The sequence below is a fragment of the Elaeis guineensis genome, chromosome 2, assembly GCF_000442705.2.
Source record: "Elaeis guineensis isolate ETL-2024a chromosome 2, EG11, whole genome shotgun sequence".
In the NCBI taxonomy this organism is placed as follows: Eukaryota; Viridiplantae; Streptophyta; class Magnoliopsida; order Arecales; family Arecaceae; genus Elaeis; species Elaeis guineensis.
Window position 1 is genome coordinate 127,754,768 of NC_025994.2, and position 6,000 is coordinate 127,760,767.

The 6,000-nt window shown below is 37.7% G+C and overlaps 1 long non-coding RNA gene across 5 annotated transcripts in view; it reads left to right on the forward strand.

The window, feature by feature from the left end:
• The window catches only part of LOC105045142 (uncharacterized), a 30,365-nt gene extending 24,891 nt beyond the window's left edge, over positions 1-5,474 (forward strand). The window contains exons 2-3 of one of the 5 annotated variants that reach the window (XR_012138332.1): positions 2,393-3,366; positions 5,022-5,474. This is a non-coding gene — a long non-coding RNA (uncharacterized lncRNA). Of the gene's footprint in view, positions 1-2,392 lie in introns of all 5 variants that reach the window. The other 4 variants (XR_012138329.1, XR_012138331.1, XR_012138330.1 and 1 more) reach the window with 4 other exon arrangements.
• The last annotated feature ends 526 nt before the right edge of the window (positions 5,475-6,000 follow it).

Here is a 6,000-nt window from a genome sequence, read left to right on the forward strand (position 1 = left end):
TTAATAATTTAAAAAAAAAAGATAAAATTTAAAAAATATATTTTTTAAAAATAATTTGAAAAAAAATTAGTAGGTGGGCGCGGAGGAGCGGCAGCCGGACGGCCACGTCTCCTCCGTGCTTGCTCACATTTTTCAAAATTATTTTTAAAATAATATTTTATTATTATTTTAAAAATTTAATTATTTTTATTATGAAAAATAATTTATTTTTAAATATTTTATTTTAAAAATCTGTGATTCGATAATAATTTAGTAATATTTTATTTTTAAATATTATTTTTTTCCATCCTTTCCTCCCACAACCCTCCCTGGCTGACCTCCCTCTATTGGCGGCCGATCCATACGAGACCACCACTCTTCTAATTAATTATTAATCAAATAATAATAATTAATTATTAATCAAATAATAATATTTATCACTAAATAAAATTAATATTTTTATTAATCATATAATAATATTTTTTATTTATAAAATAATAATATTTAATTACTAATTATCCAGTTTTATGTGATCAAAATTATTTTTTAAAATTAAAATTTTCTTAGTATTTAAAAATTTATTTTAAAATTAATATTTTCTTATTTTAAACATTAATATTTTCTTATTATTAAAGATTTATTTTAAAAATTAATAGACCAAAATTTATTTTAAAATTAATATTTTTTAATTTTTAAAATTAATATTTTCTTTTTTTTTTCTTTTTTTTCCCTTCGTTTCTCTCTTCCCTTCCTCCCAAACCCCGACTCGCCTCTGCCCCCAGCCCCCGGCCCCCCGCGACCCTGGCCCCCCGACCGCGCACCCCCAACCCCCGCAACCGCCTTCGCCCTCCCCTGGCCGCGCACCCCCCTGGCCCCCCACGCCGACCATGCCGTCCCCGGCCGCGCACCCCCACCCCCCACAACCTCCGCCGCCCCCCATCTCCCCTGCCTGTGCCACCCCCCCCCCGCCCGCCCCCATGCCGCCCCCAACTGGCCCCCAAACCCCACCCGCTCCCCCTCCGCCCTCCGTCTGCCCCCCACAAAAAAAAAAAAAAGAGAAATCGCTGGTTGAGCCAGTGATCTCTGAAATCGCCGGTGCAGCTGGTGATCTCTGACCCCGGCCATCTCAGCATCAGGGTGGGTGTGATTTCGAGGTGGACGGTAGTTTTGGAAATAAGTTGGAGGAGGGGATAGTATTGGAAATACAAAATAAAAAAATATTAAAAAAAAACCCTAAAGGAAGTCCTGTATAGACTGTCGTATTATCTGTGGCCCGAGTTCTTTGTCAGATTCATGCTGTCGCATTTGATCGGATATTCTTCTGTTTGTAGTGACGGTGATTGAGAGCTCGGATTTCGGTTGGTGCCTTTGGGTAAATCTGTCTTTTTCTGCACTTCAATTTTTGACACTTTTCATTGGCCCTCTTTTACGGTTTCTAAAGTTAATCGTTATGCTCATGTGATCGACCGATGGGACTGAGTAGACTGGAATGATCAAGAGGAGTCATGGAACTCTCTCTCTCTGTCTGTGGTTCATTCCTATTCCTTTGTTGTTGAAGCGCGAATCTTTAGCAACTTTTTTCCTTAGCAAATTTCTTCTCCTGTTTTACCTGTGGCTTTCAAATATTGATATTCTTTAATCTTCTTGAATGCGATCATCAATGCCATACAGCTGCTGCCTTTGGGTCAATCTGTCTTTTCGTTCACTCTAATTTTTGATTTTTATTGGTCCTGTTTATGTTTGGAACGAGAACTTGGCAAAGCTGCGATCGTTGAGGCTTTTCACTGAGCTTTCTTCTAGTTGTTGAATTCTTCTTACTTGTGAGGTGTATCCCGTATTATTTGGTATTAGCTCTTTCTGTGATCATTGTCCTTATCTTTTATATTTTATGTTTTGTCAAAGTTTGCGAAATTGTTTAACTGCAAGCATGCTAATGTCACAAAACATGACATTGTTCCATTGAGTTCGAAGGTTGAAGCATGAGTTGAAATGATGGAACAGTAATTACTGTTTTGCTGAAAATAATGGTTTTATTCGAAACTATCCCAAGTCTCTTTTTATCTGTTGGCATTGTTATGCCATTTCTTGCAATTCGTGCACTGCTTGGCTTTATGTCTCATTGCAGTCTCTTGTAGCTGAAACTTAGATGTTCCTATTTCTGTTGGATCTTGGTGTTGTTTTATAAAGGTCTAGTTTTTGTAGTCATCCTTTCTCATCTTCCTCTGACCTCCTTTTTGGTTTGTATGTCTAAGCAGAGTGTTTTCATAAATATTATATTCTGCAATCATCATATTTTATGAGAATGTATTTGTGAAGAATACCTTTCTGTTGGAAATTCAACCCAATCCCCTGAAAAAACAGAGTTGTCAAGTGTGCCTAATTTGTGGTGACACTGTGGGAGTTACATCCACAGGTGATATCTTTGTTGCTTGCCATGAGTGTACTTTCCTGGTTTGCGGGCCTTGTTATAAATATGAGTGGAAATATGGTAATCAGTGCTGCCCTCAATGCAAGACAAAGTACAGAGACAAAAAGGTGTGCTTTTTTTTAAATTGGTCTATATCCCTTTGTTTTGCTCCATCATTGTATGAACATTCTATGCAACTTTTTACACATAACTGAAGTCAGGTAGATGAGACAAGACATGCCTTCTTGTGCTGGCTTTATCAGCTATTTGATTAAAATTTGACTTTTCAAGGAGGTCTCAAGTTTGGAGAGATGAAGAAGAGGTGGATGATGTTTGGTGGCTTGGACAATGAGTTTAACTACAACAAGGGAATGTTGCATAAAACTACGATAAGAAAATGGCAATGCAGTGCAGCATTGGCAGCTTCAGGGCCAGGGTGACGATGTTGATTTATTTTCTGCTTATAGACATGAAGCTCAGCCTGAATTTTTCGTCCTACCAATGGCTGCTGGTAGGACACTATGGCTTTATTATTGTAGCTTTACTGATGTCATCTAAACTGGGTGTTTTCACCTTGTCTTTAAGAATTTAGGTTCTTTTGTTTGATGTTTTTAGGTTTTCACATTTGATTTTGAAATAACAAATTAATCACTGTAAGATTAGCTAATCATGTGTACAATTGGAAATGTAGGTTTGGCTGATCATATGCACTTTTGGGAATAGCAAAGGCTAAATTGGTTTCAGATTCACCAATCATATGCTTAATTAAGTGGAGACAATAGGAAGTCATTCTGAATGGTTAAATCTAAGATTCATGAATCATATGCATGATCAGTGACAATGATTAAGGCTAACTTAGCATGGATAAATTGCTAATCATTTCATGCTTTTAAGTGCTAGTTGCTACCAGTGGTGGTCTTCGTGCAATTCCTCCCAAAGAACTTTGTTTCAAGTCAACTTAATCTTTCATATGATTGCAGGTAAATGAATTTCTTCTCCTAATTCACACTTACATTTTCATTTTCCGCATAACAACAGTATTACCCCACAACCCCCCTCCCCCCATACACACACACTTTCATGCTGTCGTGCTGTACTTTATTGTTCCTGATTGATCCAGACAACAAAAATAAGTATAACCTTTATTTTGTTAGTGCTCTTTCCCTCATGTTTAGTTATTAAGATTTTCAGATCTCTGGAGAACTACCGAATGCTCCACCAGATAATCAATATATTCAAAACCAATCAGATCCTCTGGGATCTGGTGAAAAACATCCTCGCTCACTTACGTCAATCCTGGCCTTCCAGGTATCTGAATATGTTATGAATTGGTCATTGAACAGTGTATGCATTAAAACAGTTTGGCTTATTAAAAATAGTTTGTCTTAATTTTGGTATGTTATGAGACATGTTCCAGTAAGAAACGTCGATCCTTTAAAGGATTTGAACTCATACGGGCTTAGCAATGTTGACCGGAAAGAAAGAGTTGGATGGAAACCCAAACAGGATAAAAACATGTTGTAGATGACAAGCAGATACACCGAAGGAAAAGGAGATATCAAAGGAACTAGTTCAAATGGTGAAAACCTGCAAATGTTTGCACTCAAATGTCTGAGCAGCAGCTTTTGTGCATATTGTTCCTGTTTGTTCCTTGTTTCATTTAGATGAGGACCTGAGCATTTGGCCAATCTATTATCTGAGTTGAACATTTTCCTTTGTGCTGAACAACAGTGTCCTCAGAATACCAGATATTTGCCAAACCACCAAAATGAAGAAGATACTGACATGGTTCAAGGTAGGTGTAGTGAAACAGTAGAAATAGTAGAACAGCAGCCACTTCAGCAATCTCTGGATCACTCTTCTGTTTTCTTTGGACAGAGCTGATGATGCTTATCAACCTTTGAACTGTGCAGTGCCTATTCCTTCCAAGTTCTGACCGACTCAACCTTTACCTAGTAGTAATCATATTCCAACTTATTATCTTAGGTTTCTTCTTCCAGTATCATATTACTCATCAAGATGCCCACCTGCTGTCATCTGTCATCTGCGAGATCTGATTTGCTTCATCTTGGCTTCTTGATCATTTTCCTAAATGGTATCCAATCAACTGTGAAAATACCTTGACAGGCATGCACTAAGATTAATCATTGTAGGTTCCTTTTCCTCAAAGTAGGACATGCCATGTCTTTTTTGATCTGGACATTATATTGTATCAAAAAAATCAGTCATCTTACTGACAGATATGACAGGGAAGGAGAACCTTCTCATTTAGTCCTGACTGATATTTTTGTCACTATGATTGATACCCTCAAAGAGCCTCCTCTTATGCCAACACTGTATTGTCCATTCTTGCTGTGGGGTAACCTGTCGACAAAGTTTCATCTGTGTATCTGATGATGGTTCAGCTATGTGGACATTTGAAGCCCTATCAGAGTGCAGAATTTGCTAGGAAGTGGCTTTCTTTCTGCAAGAAACAAAATATAGAACCCAGGGTGCCTGTGTTTTACCTTGCTTACAAAATGGATTGCTTGAAGGACAAAATTCAACCTTCTTTTGTCAAAGAATGCTAGGCAATTAAGGTATGTGGAAAGCAATTTGCTCAAACTAATGAAGTCCATAACTTTGAATCTCGTAGGATATCAGGCAATCAAGTCCTCTGCTCCAGAGATAGTATGAAGAGTTGGAAGTGCAGATAAATGCTCTTGTTGCCAAAGTATGAAAAATTCCAAAAGGAGGACGGGCAATGCAAGATGGCGCTCCTTGGCCTGGAAATAATCCAAGAGATCATCCTGACATAATTCAGGTGTCAGGCCTGGAAATTCCCATACACCTTTTGTCGTCATTTCATGTTTCATCCATTCTTGTTATCTCACCCTTTCATTGTCAAAACAAAAGCTGTTTTTATGGCACAGTGGATGGCTTGATAAAGATGCTACCTCGATGTTTTGACTTTTCCCATTGAGAAGTGACCAGGCTTTGGGCATTAGAAAAAGCTGGTGCAATTAATGCTCTGATTTGTATCTTGTACATAGTTACAGAAATTCCGGCATACTTTTATGGCATTCAGCAGCATCTTGTGCTGTTCAGATTTCTGTATCTTGTGTCGTAGCTAATGGTGCTTTTTAACATGGATTATGATCATTATTTCAGCAACCTTAAGCTCTTCCTGAAGCAATGTGTTTCATGGTGGTTCCTTCCCTTGGAAATAAGAAATGCTATGTTCAGTTTCCACACTGATTTGATAGCATAGATTTGCATGATTGATATGCCAATCAAAACATTGTCTTTTTCAATGTATCATATTTTCTTATTAGTAATTATGAAGTTTATATGTCGAACTGTTTACTTATTAATATTTTGTTTTGCATATCAACGTGAAAGGTCTGAACGGCCATCCAGAGTCCTGTCTAATGCTGCTTTAAGAGATGCCTTATATGGCATAAGACTGTCTTGAGTGAGGCTGACTTAGAAGCCAACATTGTTCTTACAAGTTGATGCAGTTCAAGAAAGAAGGGAAAGAATGGGGATAAGGGTTATGTTGATGAAAAAAGGGCTGTCAAGAGGGTGTAGAATGTATCAACTTTATATTTTGGAAGGAGCAGAAACAGAATTTC